Consider the following 12339-nt stretch of genomic DNA (forward strand, 5'->3'; position numbering starts at 1 on the left):
GAGGGCTGACAGATTTTAATGGTGCTTTCAAGTGTAATTGGTTCTCTGATTATAATGCCTTATTCTTGGGTCAAATTTCCAAGTTCATGTGCTGCCCAGATTTTTCCATCCTGAATTACTTTTATCTCTGCTATTTGCTGTAAACTCTTGCCAGGTGTGTCAGACAGATTTCTTATCTATGACACTGCCAGTTTTTGTTGGTCTTTTTGTCTTTTATGTGATTGTATTTTGCTGGCAATATTGACTTGAAGTCCTACAATGTTGTAGCAAGCTGCATAGAAGTTAAAGCCACATCTGCCTGTGTTTTAAGTTCAAGAAATCTCTCTTTTAAAAGTGGACTAGGTGCTTCTTGTCCAGTGGCGAACAAGCTGGTATCAAAGTTATTTCCTGCTTTCTTCATTGATAACAGTATAGAAACTATTTTTATATACACAATGCAGGTTGTTCCATTTATTCTGAGAACACTGTCAAAGGTTAAGGTGAGAATGAATCTTGTCTTCTATGAGTGCAAGTATTTATGTCTTCATGTAGAAGTTCTTCTCAGTACTCAAACACTGCTGACAATCTGAAAACTGAAATGATATCTTTCTTATTTATATAAATCCTACAGGATTTGTATTTTTCTGCTAAATCGAATATGATCTCAGTTAATTTATGAATCCTTGTTAATTAGTTCATTACTTTGATTTCAAGGATGGCACATCTCATTCTGATTGTCTCTGGTTTTCACTTAGTGACTGGAAACTGCCTTTAAGAACTTCATAAAGGAAGAGTGTGACCTACTCACATTTAACGAGTCAGCTCTCCAGAATCAGAAAGACTCTTCAGGAAAATGGCACATGATGCTTGCAGAGGAGGGGCCAGTTCATATTAAGAAAACTAATATGGAGAGATTTTTGGAAGAAAAATATCCCATTCACTAAGCAAGTCTTGTAGACACATGTACAGGAAGTGATGTTTTCAAGAGAGATCATATATTGAAGCACACAGGTGAAACAGTCAGACAATGGGCAGACAATGCCATTTAGAAAGGAAGCAAATACTGGAAGATAGAGAACCTATGAATGATACAGAAATTAAGACCAATACTGACCAATAGCATATTTCCGAAGGGTACAGCAAGGGCACTATGCAACTGTCGATAGCTGTCATGACAAAGGTGGTTATCAAAAACCTTCCATATACACTACATATTCAGAACTCAGACTGTTGAGGGGTAGTGTATAAGTGACTGGCATGGGTTTTCATTTCTATTGATCCCCATCATTTAGAAAAAAAGAAAATGTTAGAGAAAACTATATATACATATATATATATATACAAATATATATATAAAGCAGAGATTCATTATTCCAGTGAGGAAAAAGAAAGCCTTTGCTGCTATATGATATAGTATGAGCTTTTTTGCTGACATATACTGACATATACTGCACAGCTGACATGTACTGCACAGCTAGAGGCTCGTTTAAGATACAGAAGAGCAAACATAGCAGCACGTAGCACTGCTCAACAGCTGCTCATCCTTGGGGCAGATATAGCTAGGGGTAGAATAGCCTGAAACATCCTCCCAGGTATATCTTTTTATTTTTAGTAGTGTGAGATATTTCATTTTATCATATTAATCAAATAAAACAGTCTGTGATCACCAAGGGAATGCTTTCATCTCAGCCACTGATCACTTCATAAAACTGGCAAGGTTTTTTCAGCCTCGCACTGACTTAGGAATCCCCTTCTGCCCCCCAAACGTATGGCATGAAAATAAATAAGATCTTATCCTGAAAGAGGATAAAACTTAGTCATATCCTTGAAGTATGTCATTGCTTTTCCCTCTTTAAACGATGTTAAGTTTTCATACTGTCTCTTTGTAGGTTACTGAGAATCTGTTCTAACAGTAGTATCAACTTATAACTGAGTTCAATAAATGTCAAGTGCTCCCTGGTTACCCTAAAAGTAAGCTATGTTAAGTTCAGTTGTCCTGAACTTAACAGGAGATTTTTATTTTTTTTTCCTCCAAATGGAAAAAATGCTTATGGAAATGTTCTATGTTAATGTATGATAAAGATTAAAAGGGACTGCAAGAAATGTATTTGTCTAAGTGAAAGGTTTTTATACCCAGCTCAGTTGCTTAATGGAAGAAAACTCTACTCAAATAGCTTCAGATTTGTTTGCATGCTTGCTCTTACTAGAGCCTTTAACATGCATGCTAGAGCAATGAGAGTTGAAATTCAATAGAAACATCTGATGCTTCATTGGCGTATCTTGGGAAAAGAGAAAAAAATTCCATGTTTGGAATTCTTCTCTTGCAGCAAATGGAAACCCTAAAATTGAAGAGCTGCATGTTCAAAAGAAAATGTGGAAATGAATTACCAATCAACACTCTGAGAACATTAAATAAAAGTGATAGTAATCTAAAAGAAGGCAGAGGCTTTAGAGAAATACATACAGTGCATTGGAAATTGTGCAATGCTGTGTCAGACGCAAACATTTTCCCTTCTCAAGAGATCTCTTCTCAGGGAGGTAGGCAATGCTATCAGTCAGTTCTAAAACATAGCAAGAAATCAAACTTCTTACAAAAAACAGAATTCCTGTACCAAGGCTTCTACCTAACATACATTTGAAATCAAGTAATTTGACAAGATATTGTGAAATGAATACAAAGGTAAGCATTTTTAGCAGGAGCACTAGCTACAGAGATAAAATCTGGGACAGTTTCTTTTCTTCTACTGAAATGTTTTTGTTGTTTTTGTCTTAAACATTTTTGCTGTCATTTATATCAGAAAAACACTTTCTTCTTCCTATCTCTAGCTTAGCATACTGTTAATTCATTTCTAACAGAAAGCTTCTGAGGCTTCTGGAATTGCAGCACAGTTAACTTGCCTTTAGAGTGACTGGACTGCTAGATGCTTGTCTTGTGTTTCAGGGCTTTTGAGTCACCAGACAGAAATAACCTGCACATCACTCTCTTTAAATTACAGAGGGCAACTGCTGAATAAATTTGCCTCCTAAGTGCTTAGTGCTTTTCCCTAACCATTTTAGTTTCCAGCACTGCCTATGAAGTAGGAACTAGAGTTACTTGCCCACACACCCATCCAAAAATCCTACTATACAAAGTAACTTTAAAAAGAGATCTAGAATACAGGAATGCTTACCACCTAGTTTTGTAGCACGTGGTATAATTAGTTAGTTAATGACATTTAGTTAATACCCGTGCTTCAGTAACTGAGTCTCGAACCTATGACCACTGGTCTACTCCAGATGAAGAGCTGTGGAAGTAGCAGTGGACCTACCCTTACCTAGCTGGTTCTTTAAGAGGATTTGAACACCTGTAGATTAAAAAGACAGTACTGAGAATGGCAACAATTTCTGATAACTGAACAAAGGTTATTACTCTTCTAAAGTTCTAGAAATTAGATCACACTGTTGTAGCCCTAAGAAGACATGGTACTGACATTGACAACTTGTGATCTGGGGGTCTCTGAAATTATTGCATGTTCCCAGATTTGGGTGCATAACATGCCTGCATCCTTACCTCACACTGGGGAAGGATGTTGCCATTCATAATCCCTTTCTCCCTTGCCTTATACCTTGGCTTCCAATGGAGGGATCGGAAAGGATGCACAATGGTTCAGCCAGGTTCCCAGCCAGAGAGCTGGGACACCAGGCCATGCTGTAGCATAAGTCATGAATAATCTAGATGTAGATGTTTTCTTGTGCTTTGCAAAAAGACAAGTATTAACCAAGTTGTTAAGTTTATAGGTTTATGCTTTGCTCTGTGTAGAAATGACCCATTCCAAAATTGTCTTGCAGGTGTTTTGCTCTTATTGAGCTCAGACAATACTGCTGCACCAAAAGCACTTGAATGTTATAGTAATCAAAACTGAGATTATTTATTTATATATATATATATATATTTATTTTATGTCCCCCTCATGGCTCTGTGCAATAAGCCAAACAGAGATTGCGATCATTGTTTATATTAACAGTTGTCAGCATAAGGTGGATAGTCTACTGGATATGAAAGTTGGGTCAGCATATGAGGCAGTAACCTACTACAAAGAACACCTGTGCCTTTGCCAAAATATCAATTTATGATAGGGTGAAAAGGTCCTATTGTAACCTGACCTGTGCTTCCAGTTTCAGTCTGTGAAATCCTGATAATGCTTTCTTACTTCAAAAGAGTCTGTGGGTTTATTAACCATTAAGGATTGTCATCAAAGATATGAGAAGAAACAAGACCTAAAAATACAGCCTGCTGAAGAGCTGAATGGGTAAAACCTTTTACAACTCAGTTGCAGACAACAAGAATGCAGTAATTGCCTTTGGGAAGACACAGTTCCCTGTAGTTCTTCCCCAGCTATTAAGATAAAACACATGGTTGATTATTTCTGCCTACAGAAGGGTATCAGGAGAAACTGATTTCTCTCTCTCTCTCTCTTTCCCCCCTCTAATGATCCCTATATTCATGTTTCCCTTGTACCTCCATTTAAAAGTCCCCAGTTTATTTGTTCTACCTTCTACCCAGAGACGTGGTCCTCTATTACTTGACATCAGTGTTCCTAGCTTATGGAATAAAGCATCTGGACAGTTCAACAATACAACATAATTGCACAGGGTGTTTTTCATGTAAGGTTACTTCTCCTGCTAAGTGTCTTGACAAATAGACTGCTGAGATACACACTTTAGCTCCTTCAGTCCAGCAGAACATGCTTTAGCATCAACCCAGACTCATACACTATGTAAAATCAAAGATACTAATGATACTTAACCACAACCCAATGAGATCCAGTCTCTGTGCTGAGACTAGTAGGAGGTGGTCCACATGCATGCAGCACTCATTTCCAGATTCCCTCAGGCTGTGGCAAGGTGGGGAGGGTCTTGAACACGCTGTGCAGAGGAGACAGCAGCTTCCCTGCAAGATGTTGCCAAACAACCAAGTGGAAGACTGAAATGATTAGCTATTTTTCATTATCCTTCTATAGCTGCCTGCAGGAACAGAGGGAGATGTTTATTTCCCTGTAGCCTAAATCTAAAAAAAGCTACACTTACAACTAACAAGTCAATTTGACAAGCAGGTATGGGGTACACCTGAGCTCTGAGATCCATCAAGCAGCATGATAAGTGCCTTCTGTTCTGTGTGATGGCCATGTGAAGTTTGTGGTGTGGCTGCCCAGCATATGAAATTGAGCAGGCCTTATGTTTTGTGAGAAAAAAATAATAATAATAAAAAGAACTGAGCTTTAATCCTCAGGCTCTGAAACTGTTCCTGAACAGCAATCTGAAATGGCAAACCTGAGACATATGCACACGCAAACATGCACTAAGCCTGTTTGATGTGGGAACAAAATAGAAAGGCTGAGTGGGAAAAAAAAATAATGGAATTTTCATTGTAAGAGAAGAAGATTCTGTGGAGGTGTGATTTGAAGAAAAAAGAAGTTCTAATTCTTCTTGGGAATTTCAGCTATTAGAGTGTAGGGTCTGGGGAAAGTTTGTTTATTCAGTGTTTATCCTGGAGTGCTCCACACCCCAGTGAAGTAAATGGGACTCTTTCCATGTCCTTTGAGGAACATGGAATCTCAGTCTGATTTTTGTGCTTCCTGAAATTAAGATCTTTTAAAGACTCTGTATCGGTAACCAGAATGCACAGATGTTGCCTAACATAAATATTTAAAATGTTTTGGTTTTGTCCCTGAAATGTTTTTCAAAAACATGAAGTAGTTTTGACGAGGACTACAGGAATGTCTCTGATACCTCAGGAAGCTAAATGCTGCCTTAAGGGTTTCCTCTTCAAATCCTTATGTGCAGATCTCCCCAAGGCTGGAAGAACCAGTTTCCTGTTCAAAGTTGCCAGTAAAAAGCATAAAGATTCATACTGAAGTAGGGCTAAAGAGTCTGCATGCTTGTGTACGGTCAGAAACTGGGCTGTATGCTTCTCTGTCCCTTGTAAAAATTGAGGTAAGCTCCAGTACTCCCATTATAATTTAAGAGTAGTACCAAATATAGGAACTTCATTCAGGGAATAATGAATACTGTGAATTGTGCATTAGCATTCAGTACAAGCTGTTTAGAATAGATTTACCAGCCAAATCTGGTTTAGTCTGTTTTAGCTGATGTCCATTTAAAGTGGCCAAGGAGGAAGAAGCAAATGTACATTCAAAAAGCAGAACTACAATGGAAAATATCCAGAAAAAATAAATAAATAAATAAATGAAGCAGTAAGGCTTAACTAGCAATACAACCTGCAGATTCAGATGACTTGCTTTGGAAACTAGAAGAGTCTGGATTTTACAGCAATGCTGTAAGTGCACTGGTGTTCTGACTAGAAATCATCATTGTTATATTTAACCACCACAGGAAGCCAACACCACTTGTGCTTTTTAAAAAGTGCATTTCTGACGTATGTGGCACAGTTATTGCTGGGTTTTGGTCATCTCAGATGTTTATAGAAGGGCTCTGGAGGTTTTGGAACAGGCTGAGTTAAGCACTTAGCTATTCATTTCTCAGAATTAGGATTCAGATCTCACAGAAAAGTCACAACTTCAGGAAATTACAAAGTCCCATCTAAATCCATAATAAAGGGAAAATGCTCGTCAGAGAAACACAACAACCAACACAATTCTTCACCCACAGGGCTGTCATTTCTCCATGATTGGTCAAGGAGAATTTGCCCTTGGTAAAGCTGTGCTGACTGGCTCCTGATTACTTTCTTGCTATCCATATGTTTGGAAATGGACTCCAAGAGAATGTGTTCCATGATTTCTCCAGGGACTAAGGTGAGGCTGATTGACTATTGACCTCATAACTCCTAACTGATTTTCCAATTTATAGGAAAGACTGCAGTTGAACAAACAAACAAAAAACAAACAAAAAGCATTCTACGCTTTTGCAAGCTGGCTAAAACATAATGAACCCAGTTTATTATGGAACTATGGGGGAGGGGAGAGGAGGGGAGGGGAGGGGAGGGGAGGGGAGGGGAGGGGAGGGGAGGGGAGGGGAGGGGAGGGGAGGGGAGGGGAGGGGAGGGGAGGGGAGGGGAGGGGAGGGGAGGGAAGGGAAGGGAAGGGAAGGGAAGGGAAGGGAAGGGAAGGGAAGGGAAGGGAAGGGAAGGGAAGGGAAGGGAAGGGAAGGGAAGGGAAGGGAAGGGAAGGGAAGGGAAGGGAAGGGAAGGGAAGGGAAGGGAAGGGAAGGGAAGGGAAGGGAAGGGAAGGGAAGGGAAGGGAAGGGAAGGGAAGGGAAGGGAAGGGAAGGGAAGGGAAGGGAAGGGAAGGGAAGGGAAGGGAAGGGAAGGGAAGGGAAGGGAAGGGAAGGGAAGGGAAGGGAAGGGAAGGGAAGGGAAGGGAAGGGAAGGGAAGGGAAGGGAAGGGAAGGGAAGGGAAGGGAAGGGAAGGGAAGGGAAGGGAAGGGAAGGGAAGGGAAGGGAAGGGAAGGGAAGGGAAAATTTGGTTTCATCTACCAATAAAAATTAATCTATGGTTAAACCTTGTCTGATTGAAAATATCACTGTTTTTTTTTTTTAAATATTTGTTTAGATATCAGTATTTAAATTCTTCGGGAAGAAAAGAGGCAATACAACTAATAAAATTTAGAGGTATCACTCTATTTCATAAGGCTGAAAACAAGTTCGGAGAAAAAATATTATGCACTGCAAACATTATTATATACTATATAGTCTTATAAGATTCCTAATACAAAAATTAGCTTTATAGAAATCCTTTCCAACTGAAACATGTTCTGAGAGTCTGAATCCTGGAAATACAAGTGTTCTGTTTATACAGTTGCCAAAAACATTTTAAAAGTACAGTGTGAACCCAAATTTTAATTGTTTACATGTTTCTTTGTGTTTTAGTAGGTGACTGAAGTAGTGACTTTCTTTGACTCCAAAGAGCATGATCCAAAAAGCATGTTGAAAGACCAAATCAATGGAATCAAAAAGGACAAGTAATGTATTTCCACATACCAGAAGTCTGATCATCCAGAATTCCCTGCAGAGTTCCTTTCATAACCCAATTTTGAAATCTTTTGTGAAGAATATGTGCACCATTTAACCCATTTTGTCCTGGGCTTCAGGGAAACAAAACGTTTTGAAATTGATGGGTAACTTCTTTGTATTTCACTGCCTCCCCAACCTACTGAAGTCAGCCCAGGAACCACAGATAGGGATAATATCACACCAGAAACCTTCTCTTTCTATTTAGGTATGTAACCTGACAGCACACAGGCAAGAAATTGGATGATGGTATTGGCCTTAGAGGTCGTCTGTATCTTGTGCCTAGGGGAAGAACCCAGAAGAGACCCCTCTGATATCCAGGTGGACAAAAAAAAATAAGGCTGAAAAGAACTTTCTCCTAGAACTGAAGTTGCACTGTTTTGTGTTCTGGTGATCAAGGAAGAAACAGCAACAGTAGTGACAAGTCACATCATGCAGATAGATTTAAAAGCAATTTTCAGTGGAAGTAGAAGAGGAAGGGGTAAGGGATTATTAAGAGAGATTAATCACAAATAGATGTTATGCTGTCCCTCATTTGGGCCCAGGACTGTATTTATATACATGTATGTGATAAACAAATCTTAAGCTGAAAATTGTAATGTGATTTCTGAGAACATCCTTTGATGTTAGATACAAGCTGAAAAATAATCTTCACTTGTAAATCCGTGTCACTGAGTTTATCAAAAATGTACACTGAAATAAGAAGGCTTAGAGTTAAAAATAAAAATCATATAAGAGAAACAAGCAAATAAAGGGAGACTATTTCTCCATACCTTTCTGCTGTCAGTCTTCAATTATCTACAAAATTTGTCCTCACATTGGTTCGAGCTTCTCCATCTACCAGTAAGGAGATATCAAAGTTTGAGCAAAAAGGGGAAAAAAAAAAAAAGAAAAAAAACCACAGTATTTTTACTGCTTTTTGTTTTTTTTGTACTTAGTAAATAATCAAAATTAAAAGTCAATCAAGAAAATTGCTACTGAAGGAAAAAGTGACAAGATGACGGGCAATTACCTATTTTCACTTCTGCAGTCTTATCTTTCACAAACCTTTGTACCTTCAAATTTTTGTTGTACTATGAGCAGCATGAGTGATTTCAGTTGGTATATTACTATAAGACAGGCCTATTAATGTTTCTGTGGACTTCTTGTTTTGAACTTCACAAGAGTTACAGATAGTGTGTTGTTTTCTAAGTTTCTATGCACACTAAACCTGTATATTCCCTACTGTGATGCCTGAGTAACAAGGACAAACAGGTTATTACAGACCGTTCTCACACCATGACAAGTTATGGTGGCATCAGTGGGTGCAGGTGTGTGCCAACAAGTACAGGTACATATGTTTCTTGAGTTTGGCATTCTCTGGTGTGCACACGATGTTTAGTGTTGCTAGGACAGAATTCCTTACAATAAGCCATGTATCAATCTTTTTGCACTGACAGAAAGAACCCGTTTAAAGATAAAACCTCATAGTCCACTGCTGTGAAATCCTAATGTGTTTTTACTATGACATGTCACCACATGAGAAAAATGGGTAACTTATTTGCCATAGCATTTCTTTCCACTGTTAAGGACACTGGGTACCACATCAATTTAAGCAGCTATTTGTCCACCCTTCTTCAGGAAGTTTTTTACACTATATGTAGTGCAACTATCTGTAACATACATCTGGGTCCAAACAAGAGAAATCATTTAATCGTTAAAGCTACTCTGTTAGAAAATGCGTATCAAATATATATATATATAAGGGATGATTTAGGGTTTGCAAATCTTGTTTTAAGTCTGTAGGAAAACAAACAAGCATGAATGTAGCTAATAATAAGCATTTACATATTTATGGCACCATGCTGAAATGTTCTGCCTCTTGGCATGAAAACAGGCTGGAATTCTCTCTTTCTCTCTCTTTGTTTGTTTGGCTGGTTTTTAAGATGCAGCTTTCAAATTTTGAACCAGAACTTCACATTCCACTGGGAAAAATAATAATAATAATATTTTTTTTTTTTTAAAAAAAAAAGATACCTACCCAAACCTTGCTATTGAAAAGGTAAATATTAAATTCACAGTATGTCATGCACAGAACTGGTAAGACAGTGTCTTCCCAAATTTGTTGGCAACCTGAAACAACAGGCTTTGAGAGAGCTGGCATTTACCATCACATCAAATTGTCAGCGCTAACCAGTGATTGTGGAGGTATTGAATTTTGAGTGTCCCAAATGGAAATGCTTCGGAGGCATTCCATTTTAATTCTGCCATGTAAAATTGTATTCTCTTATATGTCAACAATCAGAAATATGACAGACCCAAATCACTGTCAAGATTTTGGAAATTTGTCCTCAGAAGTATAAAAAAGTCAATTTACAAGTCAGTGTGATTAACTGCTGTGCCACCCAAGAAAGGAAGATATTTATCCACTTAAGATTCGCTTTCATTTTGGTGTTGGGCTATTGGTACCAAAAATATTTTTAATAGATCATTCATTTGTCTACAGATTACCTACTTTCCATTCCCTTAGACAATTAAAAGACCCCACAGATTAACTGTCACCTCTGACTCAACTGCCTGTTTCCTCTTTTATTTAACAAACATAATATTGTTGACAGCATTTGATGTGCAGCCAGCGGGCTGAAACAGCTCCAGTTTTGCAGATATATTCCATTATCAACTTCTTGCATGCCAGTGGTTTTCATCCACTGTCCTTCCTAGACTACATATAGGCAAAGCTCCCTGTAAAGCATGGTAGATTAGATCCCCCAAGAAGTACATAATTCTCATTATAAGCCTTTCTGAATCCATCATGCATTTTTAGTGTCTGCCTTTTCCAAGTCATTACTGTACCACTGGCAATTTTGGATCTTACTGGCTTCCTTAGAGTTTTATGCTGGCCCTTCTTTTAATTATGACAGTCAGAGATGGGAAGGCAGTAGGTTTAAATTCTTTCAGTTGAAATTAAGATTCTTTAACTGCAGCATTTAAACTATTAAATAAATTCACTGGAACACAGTTGCAATAAGAATGAGCCTCTTGGAATTAGTCATAACTAGAATTTGGCAAGCAGCTTATGCTAACATACAATTAGCTGTTGGGATTTAACAACAGGTTTGTACAGGAAATATTAGTGAGTTTGTTGTGTTTCTGATTAATGCTATTAACTCTTTTGCTTTCAAGTCCTTGTTGATCCATTTCTTCAGATTCTGTTCTTTTCATCTTGGAAGCATAGGAGGAGTTCTTTATTACTACAGCTTCACGGCCTGAAATGTGAAATTGGCACAAGTAACAAATATTTGAGTAACAAACATAATATGACTGTATTGCCTGATGTCATACAGATGACTGCAACAAAATCTGATGTCATAATTTCTGGCTCCCCACAAGCTCTGAGCATGAGGCAGATGTGCCTATAGCCTGGAGCTGATTCCATTCATTCAGCCACTGAGTCCACTGCTTCCAAGATATGACTTTCATAGGGCTGGTGATGAAAAGTACTAAGGCTTTGTAAGACAGCAGAATCAGCTGCATTGCTTGTGATCTGGGTGAAAAAAGTTTACACAAAGGGAATAAAAGAAAATTTCCCTTCACATTTCCTGATACAGACATCAGGACTCTGATCCCTCTATGTATTAAGATACAACTCATCCACTGATAGCTTGTTCTCCTATTATAAAAACTTGGGTTGGAAATTTAAGGACCAGCAGGTAATCAGCAGCAATCTATGGAGAACCTGGTTTAGGCATTTTCCACAGTCATGCCAGCAATCAGTGTCTAATCTCATCTCTGCATTTATTTATTCTAGCCGCTGCCTTCTCACACATACATAGAGACTTAGAAATTATAAATACTGACAAAAACGTTAATCTGAAATTAGCAGGAAAAAAGGTTGTATGGTTGGTCTTCTGAAAATCAGATTTATTGCTTGGTAAATTTCCTCAGTGGACATCTTTCAGTTTCAACTGAATGCTTCAGCTAGTGAATTCCAATGTTTACTCTTTGCTTTACATATCACAAAGCAATAGAGATCATTGATTAAACAATGTGGGGATTGTGGTAGCTCCTTAGTGCTAGTGTCCCTAGAGACCTGAAGAGATAAAAAAGCATATTTCCACTCCCTCTTTGGAAGCCACTGTATTGCTGCAGGGAGACCTTTATATCCCCCTGGAAACAACAGCTCATAAAGCTTCAAGTGGCTGTCTGGAATACTGAAGTTGTCTGTTGCACCCTGTCTCTGTCCTTGCAGTCTGTTTGGACATCAACGAAAGGGCAAAAAAACTGATCCAGAAATCCCTAGAAACCTCAGCTACTGTAGATATGCTCCAGCTTGTTTCTTTTTTTTTTAGTGAAAATAGTTGATGTCCACTGCTTTC

At 38.4% G+C, this 12339-nt stretch overlaps 1 long non-coding RNA gene across 1 annotated transcript; it reads left to right on the forward strand.

The window, feature by feature from the left end:
• Nucleotides 1–6136: 6136 nt before the first annotated feature.
• LOC308187862 lies at nucleotides 6137–9247 on the forward strand. Its single transcript, XR_013944961.1, has 3 exons — nucleotides 6137–6770; nucleotides 7844–8091; nucleotides 8193–9247. It is a non-coding gene; the product is annotated as an uncharacterized lncRNA (long non-coding RNA).
• The last annotated feature ends 3092 nt before the right edge of the window (nucleotides 9248–12339 follow it).

The sequence above is a fragment of the Anser brachyrhynchus genome (assembly GCF_964034855.1).
Source record: "Anser brachyrhynchus genome assembly, chromosome: 1".
In the NCBI taxonomy this organism is placed as follows: domain Eukaryota; kingdom Metazoa; phylum Chordata; class Aves; order Anseriformes; family Anatidae; genus Anser; species Anser brachyrhynchus.